This window comes from Arachis ipaensis, chromosome B6, assembly GCF_059453495.1.
Source record: "Arachis ipaensis isolate K30076 ecotype BB chromosome B6, ASM5945349v1, whole genome shotgun sequence".
NCBI lineage: Eukaryota > Viridiplantae > Streptophyta > Magnoliopsida > Fabales > Fabaceae > Arachis > Arachis ipaensis.
This window is the reverse complement of record NC_142441.1, coordinates 93,028,796-93,043,872: the sequence shown is the minus strand read 5'-3', so window position 1 is coordinate 93,043,872 and position 15,077 is coordinate 93,028,796. Positions and strand designations below refer to the sequence as shown.

Here is a 15,077-nt window from a genome sequence, read left to right as displayed (position 1 = left end):
AAGAAAGCTTGGAGAAAGGTTGAAGCAAAGAGGAATGGCTAGAAGTGAAGAGAGGACAATGGAATAAGTGAAATTGAACTAGGAGGCATGAAGTTAGCCCCAACGTTAGCCCCCTAACTTGGAGGCTAACGTTAGGCATGAAGATTACTCCCTGGGCTCCCCACGTTTGAGCCAACGTTAGCCCCCTAACTTGGAGGCTAACGTTGGCAAGAGAAACTTCTTCCCTGGGCACCAACGTTTGCGCCAACGTTAGACCCCTAACTTGGGGGCTAACGTTGGCACATGAACATTCAAGGAAGAGGCAAAAGTTAGCCCCAACGTTAGCCCCCTAACTTGGAGGCTAACGTTGGAACTTGAGAGTTTCTCCCCTGGGCACCAACGTTTGCGCCAACGTTAGCCCCCTAACTTGGAGGCTAACGTTGGCACATAAATTACAAAGGGGGAAGGGCCAACGTTTGCGCCAACATTAGCCCCCTAACTTGGAGGCTAACGTTGGCGCCACTAGCATATAAGCAAGGCCAACGTTAGGGTCAAAGTTAGACCCCTAACGTTGGCACCAACGTCCATACCAGAAGAATTTGGCTCAAACTTTAGGTCCAACTTTGGCTAACCTCAAACCCGGTTCAATTGGTTCACTTTGGTTCTTCTTCAAACTTCAAGAGCAATCAACCAAGGCCTCTTTCAACCCAATTCCACCAAGAGCAAAGGCCCAACTCAAGGCTTGAAGATCATTTTTGGAAAGTGTATAAATAGGATAGAATTCAAGTTATAAAGGAGCTTTTCTTTTAGAATTTTCAAAATAGTTTTCGGAGAGCTTTTGAACTTGAGTGAACTTTAATTTCTTGTTTTCATTGTTTTCAATTTCATTTTACATTTGTCTTGGATCTTGGATTGGAGAATTGAAGAAATTCTGTTTCAATCTCAATCTTGGATCTCTCTGTTTCTTTACTGTTAATTGAATTCCATTTCCGGTTCAGTGTTCTTCATCTCTTTTCTTTGCAATTTACAATTTCCTTGCTATTGTTCTTGTTGGATCTAGGAAGGCATTGAGATCTAGACTTGGTTTTCTAGTCTCTGGGTCCTGAGATCTGAATTTCTCATTTCAATTCCCCGTTTATTGCTTTTTCTGTTCATTTACTTTACTGCTTCAAGATCCGGTTCAATCCCAATTCCCTTTCCCTCTTCTGTTTGATGCAATTTAGTTTTTCCTTGTTTAAATTCTGCAAATCCATTCCCCAATTCCCTTTACATTTCAAGCAATTTATATTCCTTGCACTTTAAGATTCCGCAATTTACATTTCTTGCACTTTAAGTTTCTGCCATTTAATTTCTTGTTCTTTAAGTTTCAGCAATTTATTTCTTGTTCTCTTTACTTCAATGCAACTTACATTCTGCAAGTCACAGATCACCCAACCAAATCTTGATTCGCTTGACTAAATCAACCACTAAACTAAAATTGCTCAATCCTTCAATCCCTGGGGGATCGACCTCACTCCCGTGAGTTTTTATTACTTGATACGACCCGGTGCACTTGCCGGTTAGTTTTGGGTGTTTTGGAAGAGATTTATTTTTCCTCCAAAATATCTCATCAAGTTTTTGGCGCCGTTGCCGGGGATTGATTAGATTGACAATGATTAAGTGAAGTGGTAATCTAGATCAAGCACTTTTTCTTTAATTTTGATTAACCCACTAACTGTTTGATTTTTTGCTTAAACTAACTAACACTTCAGTCTGGCAGTAAATTGAAGTGTCACTAGTTTTGTGCATTTCTCATGTTCTGCTTGTATGTCAGGTACAAGAAGAACCGTACCCAATTTTCATGAACAAGACGAAAGAACTCTCAGGAGGTTAAGAAGAGCTGAAAGAGGGAAAAACGTTGTTGGAGAAGAGGAATCAGACGAAGAATTCCAAGAGATGGAGGAACATTTAACCAATCCACCAGGTGGAGAAGACAACAACAATGGCAACCCACCCCAGAGGAGAGTTTTGGCTTCCTACACCTTTGCAAATCCTAGACATTGTGGGAGCAGCATCTTGGCTCCAAATGTCAATGCTAACAATTTTGAACTCAAGCCACAACTCATCACTTTGGTTCAGAACAATTGCTCTTTTGGTGGAGGACCACTTGAGGACCCACACCAACATTTATCCACCTTCCTGAGGATATGCAACACTGTCAAAACTAATGGAGTGCCCCCTGACAGCTACAAGCTGATGCTATTCCCATTTTCTCTCAGGGACAAGGCCACTCAATGGTTAGAATCTTTTCCAAGAGACAGCATCAACAACTGGGATGATTTGGTAACTAAGTTCCTTGCAAAATTTTATCCACCTCAGAGGATTATAAGGTTAAAGGCTGAGGTTCAAACATTTACATAAATGGAGGCCGAACCTATCTATGAGGCATGGGAGAGATACAAGGCTCTGATCAGGAAATGTCCCCCTGCTATGTTTAATGAGTGGGAGAAGCTTCAAAACTTCTATGAAGGCTTAACACTGAAATCTCAGGAAGCTTTGGATCATTCAGCTGGAGGTTCCTTGCAACTCATGAAAACTGCAGAAGAGGCTCAAGAACTCATTGATATGGTGTCCAACAACCAATATTTCTTTGCTCATCAAAGAAGCCGCCAACCATCACAAAGGAGAGGAGTAATGGAGCTAGAAGGAGTGGATTCAATCCTAGCTCAAAACAAGATGATGCAGCAGCAAATTCAACAACAATTTGAGCAAATGGCCAAGAGGATTGATAGTCTCCAAGTTGCAGCAGTTAACACCAGCCAACCATCAACCACATGGGGACAGAGTGAAGAAACTCAAGAAGAACAACAACAAGAGCAAGTTCAGTATATGCACAACCAAGGACCAAATGAAGTGTATGGTGATACATACAATCCATCCTGGAAAAACCACCCAAACCTCAGGTGGGGAGATAACCATGCCCAAAACCAACAACCATGGCAGAGGAACTCAAACCAACACAACCCAAGAAGCAACCAAAATCACAACCAGCAGCAGACTAACCAAAACCCCTACAGAAAACCTCAAAACAACTACCCCAACCACAACCAATACCAATCTAATAACCAATCCACCAACCAAAATGCCTACCATCCACCACCCACATCTCATAACCCACCTCAAATATCACCTGAAGCCCAAAGAATCACTCACTTGGAGGCCATGATAGACAAAATGTTGAAACACCAAGAAATGGTAGCCAAGAATCAGGAAGCCTCTATGAAGAGCCTAGAGAGACAGATGGGGCAACTCTCCAAGCAAGTATCTGTTGAGAGACCTTCAAACTCACTGCCCAGTGACACAATTCCAAATCCCAAGGAGGAATGCAAGGCAATACAATTGAGGAGTGGGAGAACATTGATAAGCAACAATGACTCTACAAAGAAGCAAGCAGAGAACATCAAAAACCCAACAGAGGATGAGAATCAAACAAAGGCAGATGAGGATAAGGAGCAAGTTGTGATGCCAAACAAAAGCACTGAGAAACCTAAAGAGAAGGACAACAAGCCACATAGCCCGAAGGAAGTAGCTCAGGGACAGCAGCAAATAGGAAAAAGCATCACACCTCCACTGCCATATCCTCAGAGGTTCAACAAAGAGGTTAAAGACCAGCATTTTCACAAATTCCTTGAGACTTTTAAGAAGCTGGAAATCAATATTCCCTTGGCTGAAGCACTTGAACAGATGCCTCTATATTCCAAGTTTCTGAAGGATCTTATCAACAAGAAAAGAAGCTGGGATGAGAAAGAAACCATAATGATTGCTGAGGAATGCAGGGCCTTGATTCAAAAGGGGCTTCCTCCCAAGCTTGAGGACCCAGGAAGCTTCCTGTTGCCTTGCACCATTGGGAAATTGACAATCACTAAAGCAATGTGTGATCTCGGAGCAAGTATTAACTTAATATCATCCTCCTTGGTGAAAAAGCTGAATATAGAGGAGGTCAAACCAGTACAAATGTCTTTGGAGCTGGTAGACAAGTCAATGGTATACCCCAGGGGTGTAATTGAAAACCTTTTGGTCAAGGTGGACAGTTTTATATACCCTGCTGATTTTGTGGTTCTAGAATCAAACAATGATGATGGTGACTCTGTTATATTGGGAAGGCCATTCTTGGCCACTGCTAGAGCTATCATAGACGTAGAGGAAGGGGAATTAACTCTCAGGATGCATGACCAAAGCATCACTCTGAAGGTATTACCAGAGGCACAATTTAGCAAGGAGAAGAAAGACTATATGAAAAGTGACCAGGAAAGTCACAGCAACATCCCAATGCTAAAGATTGTGCAGACTGATGAAAAAGTCCAAGAGGATATTAGAGTACTGGCCACTGAGAAGAGAGGTCCCCAAGGAAAGCCTACAGCCAGAAAAGAAAGATCAACAAAAGGAAAGATGAAGCGCAGAAACAAAGCAAAATGGGGATGGAAGAATAGAAAGATTCCAACAGAGGGGCTTTCCAAAGGTGACAAAGTGCAACTGATATATCAACAGCTGGGGGCAAATCAACAAACCGAGGATTACTACACTGTCAGCAACATACTATCATTAGAGCATGCTGAAATAGAACACCAGAAAACAAAGAAGAGGATCACGGTCAGAGGAGACAAATTGAGGCCCTACAAGCACCAACCACCATAAAAGAAAGCTTCAGTGTCAAGCTAGTGACAATAAAAGAGCGCTTGTTGGGAGGCAACCCAACCTGAGGTAGTTTTCTTTTCATAGTTATTTCAATAAAAAGGTTAAATGATTGGTGTGTATTGCAAGGAGCTAAGTTTGGTGTTTCACACCAAAACAAATTAAGGGAGAATAAAGAATTCTAAGTTTGGTGTTCCACCAAAATCTCACTTAAAAGCACATTCTCACTTTCTAGCTCCAAGCAATCTGATAAATCATTTAAGCATTGTCTGTTTCTAGTTTTATTACCTTTAGCAAAGACTTAGGCTTTCACATATGGTTATGCATAAGAAACATGGCAAGAGACTAAGTTTGGTGTTCACACACCAAAGTAAGTTCAAACGCCTACAAGAAAGTCTTGCACACTAACCAGTCATCTAAGGGCTTGAGAAACAAGCAACTTCCATTAACACTGCAGAAAGTCAATCACTCTCTTGGGAGGACTACACACCATTAGCTGAGAGAAAGAAGAAGAAGCCACCAAGAGGTTGTATTGTCACTTAACTCCATTAGCATTGAATTGCTCTAAATTGGAAGTGTGAATATGCCCATTTTAACAGTAACTGTTAGTGTAGTAGTCTGTGCATCATTTATGTTTGTTTCTTTTAAAACAAGTAGGCTAGTTTATGTGTGTGCTTGTGTGTTTATTTTCACTTGACAAGAAGTATGTATTGTCCCCTGCATCTTTAAATTCAATAAAAGAACAGTTTGAATGTGAAGTGAAATGGTCTCTGTTAGATAGAAGTGGAATAAAAGTAAGTGGTGGTATGTGTGTGATTGTACAATAGCTCACTTTTAGTGAATAAAGAGCTAGGATATCTCCTTCTAAGTAAAGAGTGGCCTACTGTCTATGAATCTCAATTGAATTAAATTCCTTGGTTAGAAAGATAAACAAAAAGAAGGAAAGAACAAAGAGAGCCAAAAAGTGGCAAAACAAAAGAAAAACAAAAAGAAACAAAGCTGGACACCAATAGCTTGAACCTTAAAATATATACCTGTGATGTCTTTGTACTAGGATCTGCTTGGATTAGTAAGCTCTTAGGAGTGCCTCAACACTTGGTGACTTGGGTTAACTAACCCGGGATCATCAGCTGAAAGTCCACTATCAAGAGCAACCTAACTACAAGGCATTTAGTAGCCCAAAGAGGTGCTGGGCATCAATGTTTTAAGAAGGAATGTGAGCCAAGTGTCTATGGTGAATAATGTGTCAAGTATAAAGAAAAGAAAATGAACATGCTACACATGACACTCAAATAAAGCTTTTGAATAAAGTAATAGCCAAGGATAAAGGAATAATGAGAGGTCATAGCGGTATGTCACTTGAAGCTTGAAGGAGACTTTCTAGGCCTAGGAGTCAATAAGAAGTGAGTATTTGCATATCCACATAAAACCCCATGAACTATCAATAATACTCTGCTAGCATGAACTTCCTCTTCCATTTCATTCTTTCTTCTTAATAATTCATTTCTTGCTTGGGGACAAGCAAGCTTTAAGTTTGGTGTTGTGATGACAAGTCATCCTAGCCTATTTTAGCTAGTCTTTTTCTTTTGTTTTCATTAGAATTATGCACTTTCTTGAGCTACAAGCAAGCTAATTGAGTAGATTTTCATGTTTCCCTTGATTGAACCAACCATATATGAATTCATGCCATTTCATGAGGTTTTGTGCTATATTTGTTGCATATTATGAAAGAATGAAGATCTCATGATTTTGAGCATAGCTTTGATTAGTTTGGTTGATTAATGATAGGTGAAGAAAGCTTGGAGAAAGGTTGAAGCAAAGAGGAATGGCTAGAAGTGAAGAGAGGACAATGGAATAAGTGAAATTGAACCAGGAGGCATGAAGTTAGCCCCAACGTTAGCCCCCTAACTTGGAGGCTAACGTTAGGCATGAAGATTACTCCCTGGGCTCCCCACGTTTGAGCCAACGTTAGCCCCATAACTTGGAGGCTAACGTTGGCAAGAGAAACTTCTTCCCTGGGCACCAACGTTTGCGCCAACGTTAGACCCCTAACTTGGGGGCTAACGTTGGCACATGAACATTCAAGGAAGAGGCAAAAGTTAGCCCCAACGTTAGCCCCCTAACTTGGAGGCTAACGTTGGAACTTGAGAGTTTCTCCCCTGGGCACCAACGTTTGCGCCAATGTTAGCCCCCTAACTTGGAGGCTAACGTTGGCACATAAATTACAAAGGGGGAAGGGCCAACGTTTGCGCCAACGTTAGCCCCCTAACTTGGAGGCTAACGTTGGCGCCGCTAGCATATAAGCAAGGCCAACGTTAGGGTCAAAGTTAGACCCCTAACGTTGGCACCAACGTCCATACCAGAAGAATTTTGCTTGCTGCTATGAAAAGTTGGAGCCAAAGTTAGACCCCTAACTTTGGCTCAAACTTTAGGTCCAACTTTGGCTAACCTCAAACCCGGTTCAATTGGTTCACTTTGGTTCTTCTTCAAACTTCAAGAGCAATCAACCAAGGCCTCTTTTAACCCAATTCCACCAAGAGCAAAGGCCCAACTCAAGGCTTGAAGATCATTTTTGGAAAGTGTATAAATAGGATAGAATTCAAGTTATAAAGGAGCTTTTCTTTTAGAATTTTCAAAATAGTTTTCGGAGAGCTTTTGAACTTGAGTGAACTTTAATTTCTTGTTTTCATTGCTTTCAATTTCATTTTACATTTGTCTTGGATCTTGGATTGGAGAATTGAAGAAATTCTGTTTCAATCTCAATCTTGGATCTCTCTGTTTCTTTACTGTTAATTGAATTCCATTTCTGGTTCAGTGTTCTTCATCTCTTTTCTTTGCAATTTACAATTTCCTTGCTATTGTTCTTGTTGGATCTAGGAAGGCATTGAGATCTAGACTTGGTTTTCTAGTCTCTGGGTCCTGAGATCTGAATTTCTCATTTCAATTCCCCGTTTATTGCTTTTTCTGTTCATTTACTTTACTGCTTCATGATCCGGTTCAATCCCAATTCCCTTTCCCTCTTCTGTTTGATGCAATTTAGGTTTTCCTTGTTTAAATTCTGCAAATCCATTCCCCAATTCCCTTTACATTTCAAGCAATTTATATTCCTTGCACTTTAAGATTCCGCAATTTACATTTCTTGCACTTTAAGTTTCTGCCATTTAATTTCTTGTTCTTTAAGTTTCAGCAATTTATTTCTTGTTCTCTTTACTTCAATGCAACTTACATTCTGCAAGTCACAGATCACCCAACCAAATCTTGATTCGCTTGACTAAATCAACCACTAAACTAAAATTGCTCAATCCTTCAATCCCTGTGGGATCGACCTCACTCCCGTGAGTTTTTATTACTTGATACGACCCGGTGCACTTGCCGGTTAGTTTTGGGTGTTTTGGAAGAGATTTATTTTTCCTCCAAAATATCTCATCAAGTGTCTTGGATTAGGGAAGGTGTAAGAGGCTAGAACCCTCCTTTGAGGCTGGCCATTGTTAGCCACTCCCTCTGGTTGATTAGGGGCATTCCCTTCCATCTCTTGGTTCTCCACCTCTGATTCCTCTTCACCAATGATACACTTTCCTCTTGCTTCTCTTCTTATTCGTCGGAGAGTTATCTCATCATGGTCACAAGAGATGGAGACCTCTCTCCTTGCTTCTGTCATACACACAAAACCAGAAACCAGAGGCAATTTACTCTACTGCTAGAGTGATGTTAAGGTTAGCTTAAACAAAAACTCAAATAGCTAGTGTGCTTATTCTAGATAATCACCTTACTTAATGATTGTCAATCTATATCAATCCCCGGCAATGGCGCCAAAAATTTGATGAGGGAAAAATGATTCCACACAAACTCACCGGCAAGTGTACCGGGTCGCATCAAGTAGTAATAACTCACAAGAGTGAGGTCGATCCCACAGGGATTGATAGATTGAGCAATTTTAGTTAGGTGATGAATTTAGTGAAACGAATATATGATTATTTGAGTGATTTTGATTAACAGAAGTGAAATTGCAAGAAAATAAAAGTGCAGAATGAGAATTTGCTAAATCTTAAAATACAGAAGAAGTAAATTGTAGAAACTTAAAGAGCAAGAAAGTAAAAGAGCTGAAACTTAAATTACAAGAAAGGTAAATGGCGTGTTTTCAATTGCATTGGAAAGTAGACATCTTGGGCTTTCCAGCAATATATACTTTGTCCGAGATTTGATGGCCCAAAATGGCGTTCAAATGCCCACCTGAGACCCTTTTTGGAGTAAAACGCCAGAACTGGCACCAGAACTGGAGTTAAACGCCCAAACTGGCACCTAAGCTGGCATTTAACTCCATGAATGGCCTATGCATGTGAAAGCTTCAAAGCTCAGCCCAAGCACACACCAAGTGGGCCCTGGAAGTGGATTTCTGCACTATCTGCACTTAGTTACTTATTTTCTGTAATCCCTAGTAAATAGTTTAGTTTAAATAGCACTTTTTACTATAGACTTGTATGGTTGGAACCCTCTTTTCACTTTTATGTTACATTTTAAAGACTGGCCATTCGGCCATGCCTAGACCTTTTTCTCTTATGTATTTTATACGGTGGAGTTTCTACACCTCATAGATTAAAGTGCGGGGCTCTGCTATTCTTCATGAATTAATGCAAGTACTATTGTTTCTCTTTCAATTCACGCCTACTTCTTCTCCAAGATATACTCTCGTACTTAATTCAGTTAAGTCAGAATGAAGGGGTGACCCATAACAATCACCCACTATCTTCGTTACTCACTTAGCCAAGATCCGCGTGCCTGACAACCACAAGCGGTCTACATGATGTTCAACGTAGTCATTGGACGACAGCCAGAGTATATTCTCTTGGGTATCTAATACACGGACTGAGTCCGTGAGATTAGTACCTTCGTGGTATAGGCTAGAACCATTGGCAGCATTCCTGAGATACGAAAAGTCTAAACCTTGTCTGTGGTATTCCAAGTAGGATCTGGGAAGGGATGACTGTGACGAGCTTCAAATTTGCGAATGTTGGGCGCAGTGACAGTGTGCAAAAGGATAAGGATCCTATTCCGATGCTAGTGAGAACCGACAGATGATTAGCCGTGCGGTAGCTGTACCTGGTATTTTTCATCTGAGACGAGAAATCCGACAGTTGATTAGCCGTGCAGAGATCGTACCTGGTATTTTTCGTCCGAGAGGATCATACAGCTTGCCATGGAAGGGAGCACGCATGGTTGGAAGAAGACAATAGGAAAGTAGAGGTTCAGAAGCAACAAATCATCTCCAAACGCTTATTTGAAATTCCCACCAATGAATTACATAAGTAACTTTATTTTATTTTATGTTTTATTTATCTTTTAATTATCAAAACCTCATAACCATTTGAATCTGCCTGACTAAGATTTACAAGATGACCATAGCTTGCTTCAAGCCGACAATCTCCGTGGGATCGACCCTTACTCACGTAAGGTATTACTTGGACGACCCAGTGCACTTGCTGGTTAGTTGTGCGGAGTTGTGAAAAGTGTATTCACGATTTTGTGCACCAAGTTTTTGGCGCCGTTGCCGGGGATTGTTCGAGTTTGGACAACTGACGGTTCATCTTGTTGCTTAGATTAGGTAATTTTATTTGATGTTCAAGCTCTTTATTTTTATTTTTGAAAAAAACAAAAAAAATACTATTATTTTCAAAAAATTCAAAAAAAAAAATTTTGTTCTTCAGAGTTTTTAAGAATGAATTCTAGAGTTTCATGAGATATGTTGAAGTCTGGCTGGCTATTAAGCCATGTCTAATCTTTTGGACTGAGGTTTCCACTTATCTTTCCAGGAGCCTTTGGATTTCTATCTATTTGGCTGTTGTATGTAATGCTCAGCTAAAGCTTGGCTGGCCATTTGGCCATGTCTAATTCTTTTGGACCGAAGCTTTAGACTAACATTGCACGAATCTTGGCATTCTTATTAAAAATTTTGAATTGCTTTATTTTCTTTTGGCAAATTAATTTCGAAAATATACAACAAAAAATTTAATAAAATCATAAAACCAAAAATATTTTGTGTTTCTTGTTTGAGTCTAGTGTCAGATTTTAAGTTTGGTGTCAATTGCATGTTTTTAATTTTTATTAAATTTTCAAAAATTCATCATGTGTTCTTCTTTGATCTTCAAGTTGTTCTTGATGATTTCCCTTGTTTGATCTTTAATTTTTCTTCTTTTTTGTGTCTTTTCTTGTTTTTCATATGCATTTTCGAATTCATAGTGTCTAAACATTAAAAATTTTTAAGTTTGATGTCTTGCATGTCTTTCTTTTCTTAAAAATTTTTAAAAATATGTTCTTGATGTTCATCATGATCTTCAAAGTGTTCTTGGTGTTCATATTGACATTCAAAGTGTTCTTGTATACATTATTTGTTTTGATCTTAAATTCTTATGTCTTGTGTCATTTTGTTATTTTTCTCTTTCTTCATTAATTCAAAAAAATAAAAAATAATATCTTTTCCTTATTTTACTCATAAATTTCGGAATTTTGGGTTGACTTAGTCAAAAATTTTTAAAATTTAATTGTTTCTTGTTAGTCAAGTCAAAATTTCAATTTAAAAATTTATCTTTTCAAATCTTTTTCAAAAATCAAATCTTTTTCATTTTTCTTTTCAACATTTTCGAATTTCTTAAATAAAATTTTAAAATCTTTTTCTTATTTTTATTTCACATTTTCGAAAACTTTACTAACAATTAATGTTTTCATTCAAAAATTTCAAGTTTGTTACTTTCCTGTTAAGAAAGGTTCAATCTTAAAATTCTAGAATCATATCTTTTAGTTTCTTGTTAGTCAAGTCATCAACTTTAATTTTCAAAATCAAATCATTTTAAATTTCTTTTTCAAATCTTTTTCAAAATAAATTTCAATCATATCTTTTTCAAAACTTAATTTCAAAATCTTTTTCTAACTTCTTATCTTTTCAAAATTTATTTTCAAATCTTTTTCAATTAACCACTTGACTTGTTTGTTTTAATTTTAAAAAGTTTACTAATTCTTATCTTTTTCAAAACCACCTAACTACTTTTTCACTTCTCATTTTTGAAAATCACTAACCACTTTTTCAAAATTCTTTTTAATTAACTAATTATTTTAAATTCTAATTTTATTTTATTTCTTTTTTTAATTTCGAATTCTAACTTAATTAATTAAATAAAAATAAAAATATTTTTCTTCTCCCTCTTTTTAAAATTCGAGTACACTCTGTCTCATCTCTTTCTATTTATTTTATTTATTCACTAACACTTCACTTCTACTCATCTAATAATTCGAACCCTCTCCCTCTCTCTGTGTTCGAATTCCTCTCATTCTCTCTCTACCTCATTCTTCTAATCTTCTATTCTTATACTCACATAAAGGAATCTCTATACTGTGACATAGAGGATTTCTCTTCTTTTCTGTTCTCTTCTTTTTTATATGAACAAGAATAAGGATAAAGACATTCTTGATGAAGCTGATCCTGAACCTGAAAGGACTCTGAAGAGGAAGCCAAGAGAAGCTAAAGCACAACACTCCGGAGAGGACCTTACAGAAATTTTCGAAAAAGAAGAAGACATGGCAGCCGAACCCAAAAACAATGGTGGAGATGCAAGGAAGGTGCTTGGTGACTTTACTGCACCAACTTCCGACTTCTATGGAAGAAGCATCTCAATTCCTGCAATTGGAGCAAACAACTTTGAGCTTAAGCTTCAATTAGTTTCTCTAATGCAGCAGAATTGCAAGTTTCATGGACTTCTATTGGAAGATCCTCATCAGTTCTTAGCTGAATTCTCGCAAATTTGTGACACTGTTAAGACCAATGGGGTTAATCCCGAGGTCTACAGACTTATGCTTTTCCCCTTTGCTATAAGAGACAGAGCTAGGATATGGTTGGACTAACAACCTAAAGAATGCCTAAACTCTTGGGAAAAGTTGGTCAATGCTTTCTTGGCCAAATTCTTTCCACCTCAAAAGTTGAGCAAGCTTAGAGTGGAAGTCCAAACCTTCAGACAGAAGGAAGGTGAATCCCTCTATGAAGCTTGGGAAAGATACAAGCAATTGATCAGAAGGTGTCCTTCTGACATGCTTTCAGAATGGAGCATCTTATGTATATTCTATGAAGGTCTGTCTGAATTGTCCAAGATGTCATTGGACCACTCTGCTGGTGGATCTATTCATCGGAAGAAAATGCCTGCATAAGCCCAGGAACTCATTGAGATGGTTGCAAATAACCAGTTCATGTACACTTCTGAAAGAAATCCTATGAATAATGGGATGACTCAGAAGAAAGGAGTTCTTGAGATTGATACTCTGAATGCCATATTGACTCAGAACAAAATATTGACTCAGCAAGTCAATATGATTTCTCAGAATCTGATTAGAATGCAAGCTACATCCGGTAGTACTAAAGAAGCATCCTCTGAAGAAAAAGATTATGACCCTGAGAATCCTGCAATGGAAGAGGTGAATTACATGGGAAAATCCTATGTAAACACCTATAATCCTTCATGGAGGAATCATTCTAATTTCTCATGGAAGGATCAACAGAAGCCTTGACAAGGCTTCAATAATAATAATGGTGGAAGAAATAGGTTTGGCAATACCAAGCCCTTTCCATCATCTTCTGAGCAATAGATAGAGAATTCTAAGCAGAGCCTCTCTGACTTAGCAACCATAATCTCTGATCTATCTAAGACCACTCTCAGTTTCATGACTGAAACAAGGTCCTCCATCAGAAATTTGGAGGCACAAGTGGGTCAGTGATACAAGGATTTATACCAGTTCAGAATTCCACAAAATAATTCCGTTGTTAGTATAGTCCAAACCAATAGTTAATCCTCAAATCAAATTAAATTTAGTTTTGTCACAAGTACAAACCCCAATGAATTTATAACCGAAGTATTTAAACTCTGGGTTGTCTCACAAGGAATTGCAATGAAGTGGTCAATTATTGGCTATGAAGATGCAAGGGGGTTTGGTTGATATAAGGGGCAATAAAATAAATGACAAGAAAAGTAAAGAGAGCAATTAAAGAAAGCAATCAATAAAGAGAGACATTCATGGCAAGGTTTAAGATCATAAGCTTTCTTTCCTAGTCACTAATAACAATAATTAACAAGAATTTATCTTATTTCATCATCTCCAACATTGGAAGAAGGTATAAGTTATCTTCCATAAGAGAAAGTCAAACAAGACTAGTTAGTCTCAAATCAAAATTCCTAATCAACTTACTAATTGAATTAGCAAAAGATTAGCGTCATTGAAAATGGAATTAACTAACAACTCTAGATCACCAACATAGGTTGGGTCTTCATGACTCAAGATTGCCTAATTACTCTTTCCAAGCCAAGAATGCTCAAAGTCTACTCTAAAGCCCAACCAAGCATTTTGTCAAACACTTGGTGGATACAAAAGGAAAGCATGGTAAAAGTGCAAGAATAATAAATCTACCAACTATCAATTGCAAGGAAAGTAAATTCACAACTCAAATCAACAATTAAAAGAACATCAAACATAAATTTCATAAAAGAAAATATCCAATTCCAACAAGAGTTCATCACCACAAAAGAAAAATAAAGGAGAAATTAACATGGGGACTAAGAATCAAGTAGTAGGAACAAGAAATCATAAAGGAAATAAGATGAAAATATGAGATTGAAGCTAGATCTGAAAGAGATTAACCTAATCTAATTCTAGAGAGAAGAGGGAGCTTCTCTCTCTAGAAACTAACTTACATGATGCTATACTACCAAACAATTGCTCCCCCCTTGCCCAAACTTGAATTCTGCATGAAATAGCATTAGAAATGAGTTGGATTGGGCCCAAAGTGCTTCAGAAATCGCTGGGGGCGATTTCACCTTAGTGGGCCATGAGCAGCACCGGCGCCCAAGCGTACATGGCGCATGCGCGCCCCTAAACGCAAAGAAACAATTGGCAAATTTTATATCATTTTGAAGTTCCGAATGTTAGCTTTCCAACGCAGCTGGAACCGTCTCATTTAGACCTTTGTAGCTCAAGTTATGATCGATTGAGTGCAAAGAGGTCAGGCTTGACATCTTTACAGTTCCTTCATTTCTTCATGAGTTCTCCCATTTTGCATGCTTTTTCTTCATTCCTTCAACCCAATCTTTGCCTTTTAAACCTGAAACCACTTAACAAACATATCAAGGCATCGAATAGAATTAAAGTGAATTAAATTTAGCTATTTTAAGGCCTAAAAAGCATATTTTCACATTTAAGCACAAATCAAGGGAGAATTGCAAAACCATGCTATTTCATTGAATAAATGTGGGAAAAGGTGATAAAATCCCCCAAATTAAGCACAAGATAAACCGAAAAATTGGGGTTTATCAAATCTCCCCACACTTAAACCAAGCATGTCCTCATGCTAAGAATAAAGAAGGACAAGAAAAGGGTTATGAACATTTATTCAATGC

General features: G+C 38.1%; 1 non-coding gene across 1 annotated transcript; it reads right to left on the bottom strand.

The window, feature by feature from the left end:
* Positions 1 to 12,621: 12,621 nt before the first annotated feature.
* Positions 12,622 to 12,729, bottom strand: LOC148561796 (small nucleolar RNA R71). The gene has a single exon (XR_015887759.1). It is a non-coding gene; the product is annotated as a small nucleolar RNA R71 (small nucleolar RNA).
* Positions 12,730 to 15,077: the final 2,348 nt, after the last annotated feature.